At 36.0% G+C, this 23,498-nt stretch overlaps 1 long non-coding RNA gene across 1 annotated transcript in view; it reads left to right on the top strand.

Moving 5' to 3' along the window:
• The first annotated feature begins 4,915 nt into the window (after positions 1-4,915).
• The window catches only part of LOC131380934 (uncharacterized), a 76,675-nt gene continuing 58,092 nt past the window's right edge, over positions 4,916-23,498 (top strand). The window contains exon 1 of the long non-coding RNA XR_009209226.1: positions 4,916-4,937. This is a non-coding gene — a long non-coding RNA (uncharacterized LOC131380934). The remainder of the gene's footprint in view (positions 4,938-23,498) is intronic.

Below are 23,498 nucleotides of genomic sequence, written 5' to 3'. Positions count from 1 at the left end.
TTTTTTTCTGATGTTTCTTGCAGTGAAAGAGGCCTAGGCTCTGCTTATGGCTACCACAGATAGCGAATTGACGGCGGGTGCTGCAAAGCAGCAAATCCTGTAGAGAAACGACTCTGATGGTCATACCAGTTGTAGCAAGAGCAAATTCATAAAGGAGCATGCCATTGATGCCTGTGGTGACATCCAGGACACAGTGGGCGGTGCCACTGTGTGTTGGGTCAGAAGCTTCAGTTTGATTGTTTGACAGTGGTGTTCAAAGGGTCCTGGCTGACCCAGCTTTACTGTGCATTTGGGACCTGCCACCCAGCTACCTAACCTCTGAATCTTATTCTCCTTTTTAAAAGGATATTGAGTAGCTCACATAATTGTAAGACAATTATGAGCTATTTATGCTCATATGGCTTCTAAATTTTAACTAAAAAAATTTAAACCAAGACCCTTTTATGCATGTTTACTTTAAAATGCTAAATTTTTATATACTAAGTTTATTAATTGCAAAGAATAGAACTTCTAGCACATAGTGTTTTGTTTATGTGCTTTAAATATATTTTCATTAAAATTCTGTAGCTGCAAATTTAAGTCATATTTATGGTAGAGGCCATATCCTTATCAAACCCATTAGCTGACTTTATTTTTCTACTTAAATAAATATGTTACCCTGCATCCTGTGAGTGCTGTTGGAGAGTCAGTCTACCATGAGCCCTGAAAAATCACTGCACATTCTTTCTGGGGATGCTGCTGGTGCAAAGCCCTGACTACTCCTTACCTAGGCAAGTTTTATGTCTCTTATAGGTATATTAGTATATAATAATATCCATTTCCCATTTCGCTCAAAATGACTTCACTGTGCTCCAGTGTACTTTCAATTTTTGATATGTGCATCTCCGCGTTTGAAGGCATTTTCTGCACCCCTGTCCGTGTGTGGCAGGCTAGGAATTCTGGGGAATTAACACTTCCTCAGGGAGCAGTCTTCAGTCAGTGACTGAGTTTATAAATAACAGCCTCTTCATCAACAAGGTGGGATAATCCAGGTGCTATATCTCTGCTCATTCAACAGTAGCTGGCTTAATTGTGCACATTTTATTGACTCACTTCCTTTCCTTATAACCCTTCTCTACTCCCTTACTGGTTTTCCCTAAATAATCTACTTGCACTTAAATTCTTGCCCCAAGATCTGCTTTTGGGAGAACTCAAACTAAGATAGAGATCAAAAGTACTCTTCCTTTAAAAAGGTCTGTATCTTGAGTTAGAAGCAGGAGTCTAGCCCCAGTCCTTGTCATCATTTGACTTCACCTGATTCTCTTTTATGTGAAGCAAAGGACAGGGTAGGGTTTCTCCCCATCTTCACAGATCTGCACAAGCCTCCCTAAATATTCCTGAGTAGGCAGTCTTTGCTACCACCAAAGTTGGTCTAAAGTGGATTGTTTACTCAAAAATAAAATTCCTGTCTTTAGTAGACCATAGCCTGTCTGCTGCACCAGACTTCAACTTGGCCCAATTATGTAGCAAGAAATGATACAAAGAAGTAACTTAGTTATCTGATTGTGGCACAGCAAACATTTATTTCATGGTGTTAGGACGGACTCTTGACTGCGGGTTGCCCCTTACCTCATCAGGCTGGAAATGTAAAAAGTAGAGTGAGCCCACATTTCAGAGCTGCTCTGACCTACTGATTCATTCCTCTGGGAGGGTGAGATCCCCAGACTCTGAGAGAAACTCCTGCTTGTTGCAGCCACGAATCTGTAATCTCATGTATATCATTTGCCTTGCCTGCTTACTGGTTCAAAGCAAGCCAAGGTGAGAGCACTGTTAGGTGAATGTGAGATGCCATTCTCACCCGTCCTCCAGCAATAACAACCTCTCTCTGTGGACTGGCATAGGTGGTCACCACCAAATAAACCTGAACATCCTCCAAGCACATTGGGCTCTTCAAGCAAACATTTTACAGATTTGATCTCACCTTCCTCCCCAACACCACAGTGATCTAGTTGTGGCTTTCAAGAAGCCTGAGCCAAACTCACAGTGTGGTGATGTTAGTTAGTCATGGAGATGAAGGTATAAGCTACCCAGGCCTTTTCCCTGGAGTAATTGGGCATGGGCTGGTGAATTGCAAGGGCCTGGAGTTTATGGAATTTCACTCTTACCAATTTGATAAAAAAAAAAAAAGTATGTTTCCACAGAGCATCGTGGTGTGAGCCTGTGATCTCAGCTACTTGAGAGACTGAGATGAAAGATCACTTGAGTGCGGAAATTCGAGGCTACAGTGAGCTGTGATCACACTTGCACTCTAGCCTGGGTGAGAGTGAATCCCTGTCTCCAAAGTAAATAAATTAATTAAAAGTGTGTTTTCATTTCTTATCTCAGAGAATCTTTGTGAAAGTAGCTCTTCTTGCTTCTGTTGTAGCTGGCCCTTCTTTGCCTTCCCCAGAGTTTAGATGGAAGACCAGAAGACCCTGAGCGAAGAAAAAGATCTTCTTTGTAGTCTCTTTTCATTCCATACAAATAGATGACTATAAACACTTTAGACACTACCAGTCTATTTTCAGCAATCGACACAACTTTACCTTAAATTTTCCTCCCCCAGCATGCCTCTCCAAAGAAACTTACGCAGAAAACCTCACTAACCATAGATGTTGCACTGTGCTTTAACCTTTCCTAGTCACTCATTCAGAAATCTTTACTGAAAGTTTGACATGGTAAGAAAATAGAAAAATTATTTTCATATGGAATATTAGAAATGAGCAAGACACATTTTCTTAAGACTTTTACCTTTTTTGTGGTGTGTGTGTGTGAGTATACATGTCTGTCTGTATGTATATAACATTAACCACCATAGGAAAGCAGAAAAAATATTCAGTGGTGTGTATTACCACACAGATAGTGCTGGGAACAGTATCTCTCTTTGCACAGAAACTTTTCAGTTTCTCTGTGGGTGGTGTCTCTTGCCCCTTTCAGTTCCCAAGATAATTGGGTATCAAGAGATCACTGCTATACAGACAGCCTTATTTCCTGACCATTGTCAATTCTACAAATGGTGGAGCAAGTGCAAGATACTGAGACAGTCTTTGGCTCTCTGAAGCTAAATAAGATACTGTTCCTGCTTTTGAGGAGTTTAGCTTGTAATGGTTTCTTTTCTAAAATAAATAGAACTAGCTGAGGTGGTTCTCCCTGTATTGAGTTTGGGTTGGCAGGCAAGGAAATGGAGTTATGCACAATTGGCTCAACTTTCAATGCGTGCAAAATCTTAGATGAAAATGAGAATTGGAAGGATGCTGTTTTAGCATTAGCGAATTATTCCTTGTATCCAATAAGCAGAGTGATGGACAAAGGTCTGTCTGGGACTAGTTAGGAGAGACAAAATAAATCCAATTTAGAAGGCTGATATAAAATTTCTAGATTGGTTTAAGAATCAGTTGAATCAATGGATGTCTCCTCCTGCCTGAGAGAGTGGAATAACTTGCCAACATTGATTTAGAGAGTTTATTGATGTCTCTTGGTCATTTCACTTCTCGACTGGCTCCCTGAATATGCCACACGCTCCACTCAAGGCTCTGCAGTGGATTCTCATCTGCTGAGGGGCAGGTTCAAGCCCATACACAGGATGCCTCGATTATTTCATCCTGAATCATAACTCCCTAGTCTACCCCATTTGTTCAAAATTCTAGGAGAGCTACTCTACCCACATCGGACTCCAGGTGAATAAGAAATAAATGTTGTATAACAACAAATTTGGGAGTTTTAAAAAATAGTGGTTAATTCTACACTAAGATTTATTTTTTCGTTTTGTAAATGAAGTTTAAATTCGGGTGAAGGTTGTAAAACATACATAATTTCTGTTTAAGTTTATTAGTGAAGTAATTCTGAGGCAGTTTCATGAGTGCAATTAATGAATATTTTATCCAGGAGAAGTTTTCCTGGAAGAACAGAAATACATTGGGATGTTTTCAGAATGTTTTATAAATATTTTGTGAAAGTTAGGTTGAAAACTTGAAGGAAGAGGGTATTGAATCCTAGTAAAAATCAGAGATCCCTGATTCTGCCATCCTCAGTATTTGGCCTCCATAGTCATTGAAGAGAGGGAAGAGAGGATTTTGGAATCATATGAAATAAAAGGCCTTGGTGTGGTTTTCGTCCCTTTGGTCTACATCCCATCTTTTAGTACCGAATCACAATTCCCCAACTGAACTAATGGGAGGCCAATAAATACAGTCCACCTGTACACTCAGAAAGATGTGTGGAATTGGTAGACATCTAGCCGATTTGTTCTATGTTATATTAATAGAAATCATCTAGAATGAATGCTCTTGTAAAAAGGATACAGTGGTTAAAGGGTTTTCTTATAAAGAACTTGCTTAAGACCACACAAATAATGGCAAAACTAAACCAGAACTCAGACCTCTTGACCACAGTACTTCCTCCACTGTTCCAAATTACCTTCCTACATTGGCTGGGAGATTTTTGGAAGTACCAGAAAACCTGAACCAAAGTGGATTATGAAAGAAAAAACTTGGAGAGTATGAGTTCATGTAATTGAATTGTGTACACACTGCTCTAATTTTAGGCTTTACAAAAGGGAGACTTAATTCATCAGTTCGTGTTGCCATCTGGACACTGAGTCCATTTTGATTCTTGTAGCTCTGTCTTCCTGCAGATGCTGGACTAGTTTTCATACTAGATCCCCTCATGGCAGCATTAAAGAACTTCACATTCTTCTCACACTGTTCATGGAAAGTTCCTGGAACTCCCACAGCAGCAAGGAAACTTCGCTTGTAGGAGTCCTTAGCACATCTGTAGTGTTTTATTGGCCAAAATGTGATACATCTCCATTTCTGGATCAATCACTGTCACTGTAGTCAAGTGCAAGACATTCTGCAGGACTCAACCTGGGGATGAGGTCTGTCCACTCCATCCACATGGTCACTTTATACTGAGGTTGGGTAAGTACTCCTAAGGAAATCAGGTTTGTTCTGGTTGGGAAAAAAAAAAAATAGAAATGGATGCTGAGGTAACAGCCAACAAATATCTACTATTTTCTAAGATGTGTTTGAAACTAATGCAAAAAAGCTCTGAGATTAAGATGTGTATGTAGCTCATCAGTTTAATTGTATTTCCTATATATAATATTTATGGTACCCAAACTATTACTAAGATGTTTATTATTTTATTTAAAATTTGGTTGAGGTTTTCTCTATCACCCTAAACCTAAGTTTGGAAATAAAGATTTAATGCTATATGACAGGTACAATTGCTATCCTTTAGTGAAAAGTCCTAAAAATCTTACGGATGAGAATACAATATTTACTTTCTGGAAGCTCTGCTCACAAGCTTTCTGGACAAAGAGCATTACCCACAATCACTGCTAACTAAAAGGATAGAGAAACTTTTCTTGGGCTTTCCTCCAGGATTGTCTGTGCTTAATCAGCTCCCCTATATATTCTCAAATAGCCTCTGAAAATATACCACTTGTCCCTTTTTCAACAAATCCCATAATTCTTTATTTTTTCTTCCTCATAGTTACTTTCAGACATTTACAATGTCTTAAGAGTGTTATACAAATTGAATAGAATGAATTGTGCAAAATAACAATATGTTGTAGGTCCAAAAGAACTATATCTTTTTATGTCTGAGAAAATGTTTTAAAATCAGCACCTACACAGCAATAAATGGTTTAATGATAGCCCTTTAAGTGCACCATCAGAGCTCTTTTATAGAATTTTGTGAAAGACATACTAGATAATTTCCATGGAAATTGGTTTCATTTAAATGATACTATCCTAAGGAACATTTCATATAAACAACTCATATTTTCTTTAAGTTTCTTTTAAAGGTTGAGCTGACATTCACATCAGGATTTGATAAGTCAGACTAGTGCTGATGTTATTACAAGGTAATACTTTTGCAATCATCAGCAACAGGATAGGACTGCAGAACTGTAACAGACTTTGCATGAAAAAATACAAAATAATACCATGTTTGAGCAGTTGTGATAATAAATGATGGCATATCAGTGTACAGGTAGTGGTGAAACAAATGAATTATTAAAGAATATAATTTTTAAATATATTAAAGAATATAATATAAAGAATACAAAATCCTTATTGTGCCTATCTTTTTGTTTTTTTTACTTTTGTCAAATAAACTGGGTTGGTAATTGATGGTAGTAATAAAAGGTGTCCTTTAAAAAATATAGGTAAAGAAGTTTACCTGAAGAAAAGTAGAATAAACAATGAAATTATAGTTGTCCTCAGAAATGGTAAAAGTCATCATTAAAAATGAAATGATGTCATCTATATGGAGTGATCGTAGATGTCCTCAAAGAACTTTGAAAGCTAAGCAATAACATGCATAATGCATTCAGTGCAGAGAAAAGCAGAACATTTTAAAGAGATGTGTCTGTTCCTAGGCAGAAAGGTATTAACAGTGGTAAGGAATGGATATGTACTTCAAAAGGAAATTTAGAAATAAAGGTGCAGAAGAAGCAAATTTGTAAGAACATTCCTTCACCTGAAGAGAAAATGCTCTGTTAGGCCGATTCAAGAATCCACTCGACAGGAATATAGCTATTTCAAAGACTGTCACATCAAAGCCATATGTCATTACACATTCCAGTAAGTAACTCCTTACCCTGCTTCCTTGCTTCCCAAATACCCTAGGGATAATTGGGCTCACTGGTCAGGGCTCACTATGTCTAGACTGCTTGGCAATCAAACTCCTGATTGTAAATAAATAAAATGGCTTAAATATCAGACCCTGATGAGCTTTGTTAGTATGAATCACCTTCCCGAATATGCTAAATGTGTTCACATTGATGAAATTAAGTTTCTAAGTCTGAAAGGCTAAAAGGACAGATCGTGGACTGGTTGGCTGCATCAAGATACATACCACTTTGTGGTGATACATCTGGGTGAGCAGTACACCTAGAAAATCCCTACGTCTCATGACTTGGGTTTTCTCAACTTTTGCAAGACTACTGTTCATGTTATGTGATATGAACCAAGCTCTTAATGTTATTTTCGTGTCATTAACATATGAGATAGGGATTACCCTTAACGAAAAAAATGTATTTATTTTGCTGCTATAAGAACTTGAAGTTTTGCAAAGGAAAAAAAAATAAGTTATTTGAGTACCTACCTGGCCTGAAATTGAAGCATCACATAAATTAAATATTTCTCATTTAAACTACTGTATATCTTTCTCTTCTCTTTCCTTCTTCGTTGCCAGCCTTTTTGAATGAGCCATTTGCTGCCTCCACTCCTTCAGTGCCAAGTATCTGCTCTCCACCCCCCACCATCTGGCTCCCACCCCCGTTATTCTGCTGAAACTGTCTTAAAGGTTTCTGACTGATAATAGACAGCTTCTTAATCATTATTTTACTTGACTTGTCTGCAAAGTTGGATATTATGTTCTATGCTCTTCTTTTGAGAACATACCTCCTCCCTTTCCTGATGTCCAGGACCTATCTTTTCTTAATTTTTCTCCTGACAATTTATACCTTTCTCTCAGTGCCTTCTACTGGCAGCTTTTTAAAAAAGAAATATAATATGGCAGATCAAGCTAGTGCCCCCTTCACATGTTAGTTTTCATAGGCAATACATAAATGAATGGTTGTAGATATATTCCAATAGAAGTTTATTTACAAAAATGTCAATGGACCAGATGTGGCCCAAAAGCCACAGTTTGCTGACCTCTGCTCTACAACGTAAATTAGATCATGTATCTCCCTATTAAAGCCTTTCTATTTTCTACAGAAGATAGTGTTCACCATCCTTTAAAATCTGGCATCATCCTTAATTTACCGCTTAAGGTCAGTGCCTTAATCTCTGAGATTCCAATCTGTATTCTAACTTGTTCCTAATAACTCTATTATTATCATATCATGTAGTTGATACAAAAGCTTAAGATAAATATAACCTTTTATACAAATCATTAAGAGAAAATTTAACACTCTAGTTGGCAAAATAGACAAAGGGTATGAATAAGCATTTTACACTAAAAAAAGAGAAATGCCCAAGAAGTATTTGCAAAAAAGTTTAACTTCATTAATGAATAAATGAATATAAATTAAAATGATACATCTTTGCTTGTAAAATTGGCAGTTTAAACCATGATAGCATCCAGAGTTGGTTACTATATATATTAATGCTATACAAAGAATCCCCAAATTACAATGGTTCAACTTACAATTTTTCAACTGTAACATGGGTTTATTGGGACATAACTTTATGATAAGCAGAGGAGCATCTGTAGAGGAGGTGCTTTTGGTAGAAATAGAGGATATGTTTATTCAAAACTTCTAGTGGAAAATTTTATAGCAAATATTGAAAGCCTTATCCCAGCAATTCCATTTTTAGGGATTGCTCATGTAGAAATTATTATGAAAGTATGTAATGATTTAGCTGCAGGGATAATTACTACAATCCTACTTAAAAATACCAGAATACAGCTGGGTGTGGTGGCTCACGCCTGTAATCTCAGCAATTTGGGAGACCGCAGCGGGAGGATCACAAGGTCAGGAGATTGAGACCAGCTTGGTCAACATGGTGAAACCCTGTCTGTACTAAAAATACAAAAATTAGCCAGGCGTGGTGGTGCATGCCTGTAATCCCAGCTACTCAGGAGACTGAGGCAGGAGAATCGCTTGAAACCAGAAGGCGGAGATTGCGCCACTGCACTCCAGCCTGGGCAAAAGAGCAAAACTCCATCTCAAAAAAAATAAAATAAAATACTAGAATCCTTAAAATAACAAAGGTCCCACAAGAGAGGATCGATTAAAGAGTACAAGTGTTAAAATTTCTGTAGAAGACCAAGTAGGGTTTATTCCAGAAATGCAAGTCTAATTTAACATTTGAAAATCAGGCAACCTAATTTACCACATAAGCAGAATAAAGGAACATTTTCCACCTAAGGTTGCTAACAAGGCAGAGATACCTACTGACATGATGTCTGCTGTGCTGGAGTTCTTTTTCTTTCTTTCTTCCTTCTTTTTTTTGTTTTATTTTTGAAACAGAGCCTCACTCTGTTGCCTAGGCTGTAGTGCAGTGTCAGGATCTTGGCTGACAGCAACATCCGCCTCCCAGGTTAAGTGATTCTCTTGCCTCATCCTCTTGAATGGGTGGGATTACAGGCGCACGCCACCACACACAGCTAATTTTTGTATCTTGAGTAGACTGGGTTTCTCCATGTTGGCCAGGCTGGTCTCGAACTCGTGACCTCAACTGATCTGCCTGCCTTGGCCTCCTGAAGTGCTGGGATTACAGACGTGAGCAACACACCTGGCCTGGAGTTCCCAGTTAGTGTTATAAGGCAGACTAAAGAAATAAAAAGCATAATGATTGTAAATAAAGGAGTAAAAATATCATTGTTCAACAGTTTCATGACTTGTGTATGTAGAAAATTCAAAGAAATCCATAAACTACCAGAACTAATAAATGCATGTAGCACTGAACACAAGTTTAATATACAAAAATCAATTTTGTTTTTATATACTATCAACAAACATTTCAAAATAAAATTTAAAAGCAATTCAGTTACCATTTTGAGTAATACACCAATAAAATTTTCTTAGTTTGACAAAAATAAATCAGAAATGTAAGATACTAACAATGAGAGTAACTGGGTCAGGAGTACACCAGAACTCTGTACAATCATTCTAACATTTCTGTAAATCTAAAATGTTTCCAAACTACAAAGTTTATTTAAAACAGAAACCCCAAACCAACAAACAAAGAAAAAAGCAATACCAATGACAGTAGCCACAAAACCCCTCAAATACCTAGGAAAAAATTAACAAAATATATGCAAGACCTCTAAATTTAAAACTACAAAACATTGCAGAAAGAAACCAAAGAAGACCAAAACAAATGGAATAGTACAATAATGTACTGGAAGATTCCATATTGTTAAGATATCAGTAAACCCCAAATTAATCTGTAGATTCAGTGTAATTCATTTGAAAGTCACAGCAGATTTTTTATAGGAATTGACACACAAATTCTAAAATGGAATTATATAGAAGTGCAAAAGATGTTAGATAGCTGACAATCAAAAAAAAACCAGGTTGGAAAATTTATTCTACCTTTTTCGTGAGGTATAATTGATACACAACAAACTATACATCATTAATGTATACAATTTGATGAATTTGGAAATATGCATACACCTGTGACATCATCACTACAATCAAGATAATAGACATATCTGTCACTTCAAAAGTTTCCGGGTGGAGGTTTTTCCTTTGTTTTTTTGTGAGTGTGTAGTAAGAGTACTGAACATGAAATCTACCGCAAACAAATTTTGAAGCACACAATACAGTATTCTTAATTAGAGGCATTATATTGTACAGCAAATTTCTAGAACTTATTCATCTTGCATAACTGAAATTTTATACTCGTCAAACAACTCTCCATTTTTCCCTTTGCCTAGCCCTGGCAACCATTTTCTATGAGTTTGACTATTCACTATGAGTTTGACTATTTTAGATACCTCATATAGGTGGAATCATATAGTATTTGTTCTTCTGTGATTTGCTCATTTTACTAATGCCAATTCTTCTTAAACTCTTCTAAAAACTAGAAGAGAAAACAATCCCAAACCCATTTTATCAGCCAGTGTCACCCTGATTTTAAAGCCTAACACATCACAAGAAGAGGAAACTACAGGCCAATATCCTTGATGAACGTAGATGCCAAAATCCTCAATAAAATACTAGCAAGCAGAATTCAGCAGCACATTAAAAGGATCATAAACCATAATCAAGTGGGATTTATCCCTGGCATACAAGAATTGTTTAACATACAAAAAATCCATCAATATACACATTAACAGGATGAAAGAAAAAACCACATGGTCATCTCAATAGATGAAGAATAAGCATTTGACAAAATTCAACATCCTATCATGATCTTAAAAACTCTCAACAAAATGAGTATAGAAGAAATGAACCTCAACACAATAAGGGTATATATAAAAACCCACAATCGGCTGGGTGTGGTGGGTCATGCCTGTAATCCCAGCACTTTGGGAGGCAAAGGCGTGGGGATCACTTTTGGTCAGGAGTTTGAGACCAGCCTGACCAACATGGAGAAAGCCCGCCTCTACTAAAAATACAAAAATTAGCTAGGCGTGATGGTGCACACCTGTAATCTCAGCTACTAGGGAGGCTGAGGCAGGAGAATCACTTGAGCCGGGGAGGCGGAGGTTGCAGTGAGCTAAGACTGTGCCATTGCAGTCCAGCCTGGGCTACAGAGTGAGACTCCATCTCAAAACAAAAAACAAAAAACAAAAACCCTGAACATCATAATCAATGGAGAAACACTGAAAGCTTTTCTTCTAAGATCCAGAATAGGGCAAGGAAGTCCACTCTTATCATTTGTATTCAACATAATACTTCAAGTCCTAGCCAGAGCAGTCAGGCAAGAAAAAGAAATAAAAGGCATACAAATCAGAAGAGAAAATTATGTTTGCAGATGACATAATCATAGAAAACCGTAAAGACTCCACAAGGAAAACTGTTAAAACTAAAAAATAATTCAGCAAGGTTGCAGAATACAAAATTAACATACAAAAATCAGTGATATTTCTATAAATCAATGATGATCTGAAAGGTTGAAAGAAAACAGTTCCATTTACATCACCAACAAAAAAATAAAATACTTAGGGATTAAACTTAACCAAAAGATGAAAGACTTTTTCACCAAAAATTATAAAACATTGATAAAACAAATTGAAAAAGACATAAATAAATGGGATGATGTCCTATTTTCATGGATTGAATCACACAAGAAAGTGCCTTTCTTTTTGTTCCTAAGCAAATAACTATAGACAAAAAGTTAAATGTCTCCACAGGTAGCTACTGTGTGTCCCCCTTATCTTATGTAAAGTGCCAATTTAGTGAGTGTGAGATGAATATATAATTGACTATCTCCTACCTGCTCCTTTCCTCTTGCAATATGTGGATTCGGTAATATGACCATACCCTCCCTCTTTCCTCTAAGACTGATTTTTCCCTTTAAATATTGAAGCCCTGAAAATTATCTTTGGAGAAAGACACAGACTTCTCTCCTGGACATGTCCTTAAACTTGGAAAAATAAACTTCTAAATTGATTGGGAACTCTCTCAGGTACTTTTTGGTCTACAAATTGGTGATCATCAAAAGGGACTCTGAGTGGAGGTGGCCCTGACCTTTGGTAACTTTCTCATCAGTGCTTGGGACCAGCTTGAGCTCTTTATTGCTCAAACCAGTAGGAAAATCTGCTGAGGCATAGGAGCTCCCCACTCCAGAGAATCTCTGATCTCTTTGAGATCTGAGGTTTATTTTGCTGTACAACTCCTTTTCTGGAGTTTTACTCACTAACAACAAGGAATGCGAGTTTACCTGCTTCCATGACGTTAGAGGCAGGCAATTCCTTTCTGGAGCTTTAGCTCACTTCCAACAGGGAAGACAAGTTTGAGAGTTTTTTCCCTGCTTTTAAGGTGTTAGAGAGCAGTTTCAGCCTGGGCCGCATTTCTGGGTGAGTAGCTGAATTATGGTTTTGTCTTGGAAATTCTCCTTAATGACTAAAAATTAACAACCAGGTGGTCTTAATTTCTCTTTACTATTAGAGCACCCCGTAATCATATAAGTTGTGTGATCATTTATTTGTTTTGCTTGATTTTTTGTTTATTTGTTTCTGTTTTTGTTGTTTTATTTCAGTCTTTCTCCCATTGGGTTTGACCAACTTTACTTGACTTGGTTAAATCTGAAGGAAAGTTCCAAATTATGGGGAACACAGCCTTTGAATTGCCTAAATTCCCAAAGCTGTGTACAAAAAAAGGAAAAAGAAAAAAAAAATGGCCAAGAAAAGGAAAAAAGAAAGATTTTGACTATCTGAAGGGCTTTATTTATGTAACACGGTCACCTTTTGCTAGCAAAGCCAAACTGAAAGAGCAACAACGGTGATCACTCCATGCTGTAGTTCAGTAGCTAAGGTTCTGCCCTTTCACCATGGCAGCCTGAGTTTGGTTTGTAAATCAAATCCTTTCTGGATTGGTATTTGTGTTACTTTTGAAAAATCAGTTTGTCCCAGATAAAATATGGTAATAAGAGATTTTAAATGATATTTTAAAGAGTTCAGTGATTAAAAGTCAGCTTAATTAAAAGCTAATTAAGATGTATATGTGTATACATATGCATAATACTACATCTATATGTACATACATATGCAGTGTTTAATATATGTATTTAAAAGGCCTTTATACTTTTGTTCTTTCCCATTATCTTGTTTTTTTGGGAAAAAGGTTTTTTTCTTCTCAATAGACAGAATTCTGTTTTCTCCATTTACTTCGGTCTATCTCTCCTTCCTCTTGCTACCCTCTGCTACATAAGGGACCTAAAATAATTTCTAACAGCCTGGAATGTCTTAAAGAAAACAGTGAAGGCCCCAGACTCCATTCTGGCGAGAAATCTCTGTTATTCATTATGGAATTCCAAGACTACAAACAGACAAGTTCCTCTCAGACCTTAAGCTGCTTGCTTTTGTATTATGTTACCTGATTTTTTTTTTTTTTTTGACTAAAATAGTCACTACATACAACAGGGGCTATTCTTGGGTGTTTAAGATAAGAAGTGACATGGTTTAGACACTTAGAGAAATGTCCTTGCAACAAAGTGCACTGTAAAAGCATTACCTGGCCTAGTTTCATGATACGTCTCTGTTTTTGGAGACCCAGGCTTTATTGTAGGCTCTGCCCAGAACTCAGAGGTCCAGTTAAAAGACAGAGACTAAATTTAAAACTACCTGTTTAAATAATACTGGCCTCCTTATAAAATCCTATGAGAGATTTCTAGAATTTTATGTTTGACTTGGCATTCATTTTTAACTCCAACAAACCAGTCTCTCTCTCTCTCAGTCTGTGTGTGTGTGTGTGTGTGTGTGTGGGTGTGTGTGTGTGTGGTGTTTGTGTGTGCATATATGTACTTGAGATGTAAATTTCACTATCTGATTTTTACCGGAGTTTTTCCTTTAGTATGCAAATTTAGGGCTATCTGTCTGACAGTTGCCTAGGGTAATGAAACAGATTATCAAGAAATTGGAAGTCTAAAATAGGAGGAAAAAGGGGTCTTATGAATCTATAAGATCTAATACTACCTGTGTATCTAAAACGTCTGCATATTTGCGTGTCTTGTATATGCTTCACTACCAAAGTATATAAAAGAGCTGTAATTAATTGGCTTAAAGAAAAAAAAATTTTATATCAAATATTTTATCAGAAAAATAGAAAACTTAAGCCCAAATACTTTTTCAAGTTCACGTGACTTACGTAAACCTCTAATAGATAGCTGGTTTTTAAATTATTGGTAAAATAAAATTAGATGTGTCTTCAGATTTGTCAACATACATTATTGTTTAGATTTATTGGTCAAATAGTGTTATATTTATTTCTGCTAGATATTATAAGGTGTCAAAATTTGTCATGAGGATTATAAAGCTATAAATACATCCCAAAAGAGAATTATCTTTGTGTAATTTTTTTAATCAAGAAAGCATTAAATATTGTTGTTTTAATGAAAATAGCTAAATCCTGCATTGTTGGCAAAAACAAACAAATAAACCAAAAAAACCATCTATTTAACCTTAAGGTTCTTTCTTAGGTAAACACAGGAAATTCACAGGCTCTAAAATGGTTAACAGGGAAATAACTTTAAATGTTTTCATAAGTAATCTTGGTAAACTATAAAAATTTAGGTAAATGGAATAAACTTGTCATATAATTTGGAATGTAAACTTACATTAAATTAAATACTAGATACTCATTAAATGGCTAGGTCATTTCCAATTTTTTTTAATTATAAGAAAAGATTTTTCTAAAAATCTTATTTGAAGGAAAATAATTTTTGTCTAATTCAAAGGTTATTTAAAGGTTATTTTTGAAACAAAGTAAAAGGAACTAGTAAAGAAAGTAATAAATATAAAGAGGTATTTTTGATAAGAAAGGTTAGAAGGAAAATAATTTTATATGAGAAAGAATCTTGTATGGTAAGTTTTTGTCCTAAAGTAAACTCACTGGTTATTTAGGAATGAGGGATGTTTAGGACAAAACAGCAAGTCCAAGCATGTTGTAAATGGTTTGTATAGGTTGTAATAAGGTTTGTAAGAGGAGAATTTATGGAAAAAAATTGTGATTAAGTTGGCTATAATTAAAAGGAAATTATTTATAATAGTCTTTTAGAGATTTGACTTTGATATTAAAAATACACTAATATGCCAAAGAATTGATTAGAACAACAAGATTTTCTTAAGGTATTTATTTATGCTTAATAAAATCATAAGATTTTAATTTTTTAACCCAAAAGGTCAACTTTTATCATGTCTCACTGTTTTCAGCTCTCTCTCATTCAAGAAGGCCTGAGATAATACCTCTCTCCTTCAACTTTTTGTCAGCTCCTGTAATTTTTTCACTCAGCTTCTAACTACTCTTGTGGCCCAAAGCTAAAACTGTTTTGCCTTAAAGGTCTAAAGGACATATTTTCTTCCAGTATAACATTTTGTGCTCTTGGCTTCATACTCTTCCTATATCTAACTAATTCAAGTACCATTTTCATTAGTTTTGACTTGCAGGTTATCTAAGTGGACTCGTTATAGGGAAAAGCAGTCACACTGCAGAAAATTGGTTTTTATTGTTTTGTTTTGTTTTTTGACTTTTGGTAACTGGCCTAACAGATTTTACATTTTATCAAAATAATTCCTAGGTCATTGTTACTAAATTTTGATTTGCTTAGGAAAACTGAGATTTAAACATTTTAAAAATTAAGGTTATCTCCTCCATGTAACTTTCTGCATTGCTTTTAAAGTCCTTGTGCTATTAAGTTACAGGGCTTTGATGCATGGGTCTAAAAAGGACACTAAGTCCTGCTAAATCTCAACACTGACAACAATTAAAGCCTCATCTTCAGACCTGGGAGAAAATGACAATCAAAATACACCATGTTCATGAGACACAGAGCCAGAAATTAAAACTATTCAATACCTCTGGGCCCAGGGACTATTGCAGAATAGGTGGACATGTGAGGTTGTTAGGGCCAATTTTGAGAGACAAAATTAGTTCAGAGTTTCTCTATAAATTAAACATTAATATCAAAAGCACACTAATGCAAACCAGCATCTAGGCCCCTGTGTCAGATTAACAAAGTTTTCTTGGAGCACTAACCAACTATTTAATAAAAAATTATAGGAGGTTATAAAAAGGTATATGAAAATTTTATCTTATAGTCAAGATAATTAAAATTTAATAGATTTGTTTATAAGATTTGAGAGACAGATTTAATTGTCCTCATGCTGTCTTTTCAAGGGCTTGTTGTTTGGGAAATTAAGGCCTCCTCTCTCAAAGAATAAAGATTTTTGCCTTTTCTTGGAAATCTTTGAGTTATCATTTTGGCTAAATGAATGACTTATTTTACAATGACCTGTGATTCTACTATGTGATATGAAGTGTCCTAAGCTTTTTATATTTGACAAACTTTCTAATATCAAATTTTAAATTCAGTTCTGTTGACTTCATTAATTTTTGATATTAGGTCTTCTGAAGCCCAAAAGAGACATGTTCAGCTTATTTGGTATAATAAAAATCATACAGAAAGCATTGTCAAATACAAAATGGTGTTTAACCTTATTTGGATTATATTTATATAAATGGGTTATTAGTATGTGTTCCAAAATTGTATGAGATTCCTGTGATTCTGTTATGTCTTAATATATGTTATCAGTAGTGATTATGATTATTATGTAAAATTGTTGTATGCCACAGAAGTAACCAAATTTCCTTGTCAATTCTGTCTTTAACCATGACTGTTCTAAGACCTTTGTCATCCACAATTGTTGTTTTACTTTAATGCTTCTATGGGGTGATTTATAATCAGCAATAATACTCTGAGAAGTACTCTTAAATATAGGTTTCTGGAACTTTAGAAATTGTGCCATTGGAATAGAGAGAAAACTTCCAGGACTCTCATGGAGAGCTGATGTATTAATGAGGATTGTTGATTCGATCTAGAGCAGGCTGACCTATAGAGTTGATAAAAGCCCCTTAGAAAAGCTGACTTCATACATTGTCCTTTACAGGGTCCTGACTTGTCTTAAGTAAAGAATGTCCCTTTCTGATAGGCCCAGGAACCCCAAGTTTTCACCCAATTCAAACAGGTATCTGAAGGCACAGATAAATTATTGGCTGGGCGTGAGGCTTTTAAAAAGGTCTAATCTTAGATTCCTTATGGAAAAGCTTCCAGCAAAGCCAATTTCTAAAAAGAGGGAGCCAGTATGGTAAATGATTATTCTTGCTGCACCTTATGCAAATAATCAAGCCAAGTATAATACGACTAAAACTTATTTTACAGATAAGTTTGTCCTATTATGATTTTGTGTTTAACAAAATTAGGGAATTAGAGAGAAAAAAATCATGTTTCAGAATAAACTATAGTACACTTATTATTAGATTTTAGCCTTATCTAGTGTTATTTAATTTTTATTATTTTTCTACAATTTGGACTGAATTCTAAAATCTTTCCTGATCAAAAGTTTCCAAAATCATGTTTTCAATTTTTTTCTTCCTTCTACCCCCCCCCCATTTTTTCTGATTAGAAATATGGAAGCTAGACAACTTAAATTTTGGAAGAAAATAACAGCAACCTATTTATAAGCCATTTTCATACCTGCAATCTTATGTATAGACTTCAGAGTAATATGTTATTTATTACTTTTCCAAGATTGTTCTCCCTTGTTTTTTTTTGTGTGTGTTATTTTCTCCTTTTTTTCCTTTGTTTTGTTTCTCTCTTCCTCCCCCTATTTTTTCTTGGTGGGAATGAAACTACAACATGGTAAAAATGAGCTTTCCTAACATGAGACCTATTTATCTAGGAATAAATTGCCCTAGCCACAAGAGATCAGGCAGAACTTGAGACAAGAGACTAATTTTATTCTAAAAAGCTTTCTCCAAAAGACTTTAAAAAAAAAAAAAAGGAGGGGGAGAAACGTGAAAGGAAAATAAATATGTGGGACTCCAACTCACTATGCCAAAAGAAAAAAATTAAGCTGAACACTGAGTCATGTAAGAAACTGCCCTTCCTTTTGTTTCTACATATATAGCTACAGACAAAAAGTTAAATATCTCCATACATAGCAAAAAGAGAGGTTTGAAGCAGAGTGAGTTCATCCATGGATTGGATTTTTTGTAAGATCAGCTCAAGTGAAGCAAAGAAAGGTCTGGGAGTTGAAAGTATTTCAAAGGGGGAACTGTATTGATTATGGGATCTGTGTTGAACAAGATGAGAAGTAATGGCGGGAGGGGACTGATGGATAAGAAAGTGGTGAGATGAAAGAATTGAATGTCCCCACATCATTGAGAAACTGTGGTTGTATGGAGTACTTCCATCAATGACCTGAATGCATAGGAAGCTGTAGAAGGAAAGTTAGATGTTATTATTTGAAATTTTTGAAAGCGTTGCTGCTTTTTAAGAGATGAAAAGATCCAAGGTGTGACACAGAATGGATGACTGAAGTGGAAAAAATGAAAATGTCATTGGAATATGGAAGTAAAGAAACTGAGAAGCTGAGAGTTTTTGCATCATCCAGTCAGGTATGGAAATCACCAAGGATAAAGGAAGGAACTGGGTTAGAATGGAAGACCTTTTGCCAGGAATGGAAGACTTCAGTAAATGAAGAGATTTGACTAGGATGTTGGCAGAAGATATTGAGAAGGACTAAGAAATGGTGGTATATCTAGATGACATGAACATCAAAAGAACAGTAATTTTTGCAGGAGGGAAGGGGTGAAATAATTTGAAAGTAGCAGTGGGAGGGAGCAAGGAATGCACATACCTCCAATCCTGGCCCTGACATTCTCTCAGGGACCAGATAGGTTTCAACTAAGGTAAGGCAAGGAGATGATGGGAAAATGAGGGAAAGGGGACTGGACTGCTGAACACAGATGAGAGTCACATGAGACACTAGAAGGGTTTATTTGGGGAGGGGAAGAAGTGGAGAGAATAACAGTTAGTGGATTATGATTTTATGAGAAAAAGAAGGACTTAGAGAGGTTGGAACTTCTGCAGATTAGTGAGCTACAAAGGGATGTGAAGCATGATGGGCTTGAGCCTGGTAGTCTCATCTTGTCATCCTCTTAGTGGTGTGTGCAGCCTAAGGCATTAAATTATGGTGCAGCCTCTGAGCTAATAGTTACTCTCTCAACAGTGGAGAGTTCTACAATCATTTGCCATAATTAGATACATTACCTTGGAGAAAGTGCTAAACCCTTCAAAATCCCAATTGCTTCATCTATGCAATGAGGAACTGATCTAAATTTCCTAAACTTTAGACATGTTAAGGATCTGACAGTGAAAAAGTGAGGTTATGTCACTGGTAAGTTTGCAGTATTAAAAATAAATATTCATCTTTCAAATCAATATATCAGGAGCTAATATTAGGAAGAAAGAACTGAGTGTTTATGCATCTGCTGCATTTGACTTCAAACTGTGTTAATGATCTCAACAAAACAGATACATGAAAGAACAATTCAGCATATTTTAGAGACATTTGTTTATGCCTTCGTGCTAAAGCAAATACATTTTGTAACATAAATATGAATTAATAATTTATGATCTCTCAAACACTAAATAGTTAAGTTGAAATTGAATTGCCAACCTTATCTCGCACCTTCCTTCTATTCTGTTGGACCCCTATCCAACTGATGTATCAGTTCAGTCAATGCTGTAACCACACTAACAGCCTGATGCACAAAACTGCCTATTTCAATCCAAATAGTGGAACAACTTTGGGCTGAATCCAACAATGAATCTTTCTCTCTGGGGAGCTTTTCTTTAGGTCTTCTTATTTCTCTGAGTTCTGTGTCTTGGCAGGTGTTTTGTTCAATGGTTTAGATTCTTCAGGGAGAGAGGTAACTGAGGGAAAAAGCAGGAAAGGCTGAGCTTGATTAGGAAAGGATATTGTATAAAATCAAAGGGGGATAATTTAGACATTACGTCGGTATATATTCACTCATTTCCAAAAAAATAAAAAACAAAAAAGTTTATATATGGGAGGTAAAAGCCTGATACAGGTGAATTAATTTCACTAGGCAAAGAGTTAAAAATTAGAATATTTCAGTAGTTGAAAAATATATTTGCACATATATGAAAGGAGTTCTGAAGTTTATCTTATGACAGTGAATGTACTTTTGCATTTTTGTATTTGAGAAATACAACTTGTTAGCTTCTTTCATCCCAGATATTGTACCTGTAGTTTGGGTAAGTAGCCACTAGATGGCAGGGCCGTGATGTGAATAAAGGTTACAAAACAATACATGGGTATTCTGTACTCATAGATCATTTAAAAAGCCAACACACCAACACATGGAATTCCTCCCAACACAGTTTAAAAGTACAAGATGAGCACATATTATGTATTAGGATATTTGCAAGTACTGGAGATGCAAATTACATGATCTCTGTCACCAAAGAGATGCTAGTTTTATAGCCAAAAATATGTATGGGATATTTGTGTTTCTTAAAGCACTATAATTAAATGTGATAAATGTTATTATAGATTTATTTATTTCAAAGTATAATGGGAACATAGGGACTATTATAATGAATTTAGACTGCGACTTATCTTTAATTGTGGATAAAGTGGCAATATAAAATTACAGAAACATTTTCAAAAAACTAAAATTAACTCTAATTTTTTATTTCATATCCAGTGTTTCTCAATCAGGAAAGACTTTGCCTCCCAGAGGACATTTGGCAATGTCTGGAGCTACTTCTGTTTGTCACAATTAGGGTAAGGGTGCCACTGGCATCTAGTAGGTGGAGGTCTGGGATGCTGCTAAACAGCCTATAATGCACAAGACATGCTTCCACTATTAAAAAAAATTATCTGGCCCAAAATGTCATAGTGCCAGGATATTATAAATATAGGCAAAGGTATTCAGAGGTTTAAAACTGAACAAGAGGGCATCAGTAAAAGTTCAGTGTTGCAGAATGGGTTAAGATTGGAACATGAAAACGAAAAGTTTTTGTCCCAAGATCAGGAGCAGATGAGGTCTAGTGGTTGGAAAGTAAGACTGGAAATGACACCTTGGACTAAGGATATTTGGGCAAGCCCACATAACAGCATTTGAATATGCAACAGTTAGAGCTGGGACAATGAAAGCTTGATTTTGGTCTTGGCAAATAAGGGCTAGAGAGTGTGGAGCTGTGGCCAGAGTCAATTCTGTGGGGACAAGTAGAAAAGGGCTTGGATCTTAGCTTGTGCCTATACTAGCTGAGCAACTCTTTTTACCTTGTAAGGTTTCCTTCCTTTAAGGTGGGGAAACTTGTTAAAATGATTAGAAATGTATGTTAAATGCCCAGGACATAAATGCTCAGTAAATATTATTGAACATCATTGAGATACTGTTGAAGCTCTAATTATACCTCTCCTTCCATGATTGTCTTTGCCCCCTTTTGGAAAATTAGTCAGGATACAACTATATTGCATAACATGGAAAATAGAAAAACATATGAATTGTGGGATGGGAAAGGAAAAGTGAACGACAACAGACAAAACATTTGCAAGACATCCTTGGGCAAAATATTGAAAGCTGAGTCAGAATCACCAAGATCTCTGAACAACATTCCTCTGTCAGGAAGAGAAAGCAGATATTTCCATGAAAATGTGAGGGGGATGAGGAGAGTGGAGTATGCTGTTGTGATCAATTAGCCAAACACAACCTGGTTAAATCCAACTCTGTGTGGCTCCTGCACCCACACAGCTACATGTTATGCAGCACACAATGATGCTGACCGCTTCCACTTGCACTCATGACCACTGTCCTTCAATGTCCTCAGTACTGTGCTGCAATAATATTATATATCCCAATCCATGCTCTCCTAGTTGATACTTCATACTTTTTGAACCTCTTTGCAAACCTCCAACATCTCTTTTACCATAATCACTGTTAGCTAATGACCTTGATACCTATTTGACAGTCAAAATGGAAGTCTTTAGGAAGAACTTCATGAACTCTCCCACCTCATCTACTTAACTCCTACATCTGTATCCATTCACTCTACCTTCTTTCCTGCTATGAAGAATTAGCTTGAACTGTTCATAAAGCTAAGACCAACCCCTCATTGATGCACTATGAAGGCATTCCTTTACACCCACTAAAGCATGACTCTAGCAATTCTCAATGTTCTCTTCGACCATAATCATTCTCTTTTGGATCATTCCCGTCAACCTACTGTCATTTCTCCCACCTTAAAAAAAAAAAAAAAAAAAAAAAAAAGTTTTACTGTGTCAATTTCATTTTGCTTTTTCCCTTTAATACAAAAGCCTTGGATTCTCTGTAGTGACAGGCTCTACTTTCTCTACTCAAGAGAGAGCTCATTCTCAATCCATTAGGCTTTCACCACCACTGTTTTTGCAAAACTGCTCTTACCAAGACCATCAATGCAATTTTATTAGTAAATCTAATAGTTCTCAAACCTCATCTTCCTTGGACTGTGTGGAATTTGACAGTCAAATACATTCTCCTCCTTAAAATACTTTCTTTGCAGTTGACCTTCCATATCCACGGGTTCTACATCTAATACATCTGGGATTCAATGAAGCCCAGATCAGAAATATTTTTAAAATAGGCCAGGTGTGGTGGCCCACACCTGTAATCCCAGCACTTTGGGAGGCACGAATTTTGTGGATCACTTGAGGTCAAGAGTTCAAAACCAGCCTGACCAACATGGTGAAACCCCATCTCTACTAAAAATACAAAAATTAGCCGGGCGCGGTAGCGCACACCTGTAGTCCCAGCTACTCAGGAGGCTGAGGCAGGAGAATCGCTAGAACCCAGAAGGTGGAGGTTGCAGTGAGCCGAGATCATGCCATTGCACTCCAGCCTGGGTAACAGAGCAAGTCTTCATCTTAAAAAAAGAAGAAAAAAAAGTATTTTAAAAATAAAAATAAAAAATAACAATACAATAATGAAAATAATACAAATAAAACCAATTTAGTATAACAACTATTTATGTAGCATTTACATTGTATTAGGTATTATAAGTGATCTACAGATTAAAGTATATGAAAGGTTGTGCCTAGGTTATGTGCAAATAATACACCATTTTATATAAATGCCCTTTCCCTACCAACCTCTACAGTTTAGAATACCCAATACTTAGTCTGTAGACCCCTTGTCTTTTCTATCTATACTCAATCTGTTAGTGATTTAATCCAGTCTTATGGTTTTAAATACCGTATGCTGATGATTCCCAGATTTATAGCTGTAGCTTGAACCTCTATCCTGAATTCCAGTCTTGTTGATAAAACTTCCTCCTCAACATCTTCAGTTGTAGGTTTAATAGCCATCTCAAAATTAACGTGTAACAGTAAACCCTCAGACATCCTCATGTCAGTTAATGGAAACTTCATTCATCCTGTTGCTGAGGCTCAAACTTTGGAGTAATGTTTAATGCCTCTCTTTTTTAAATCACACCTCA

Source organism: Hylobates moloch, unplaced genomic scaffold (genome assembly GCF_009828535.3).
Source record: "Hylobates moloch isolate HMO894 unplaced genomic scaffold, HMol_V3 SCAFFOLD_1, whole genome shotgun sequence".
Classification (NCBI taxonomy): domain Eukaryota; kingdom Metazoa; phylum Chordata; class Mammalia; order Primates; family Hylobatidae; genus Hylobates; species Hylobates moloch.
The sequence above is the reverse complement of the archived record's forward strand: the minus strand, read 5'-3'. Positions and strand labels throughout refer to the sequence as shown.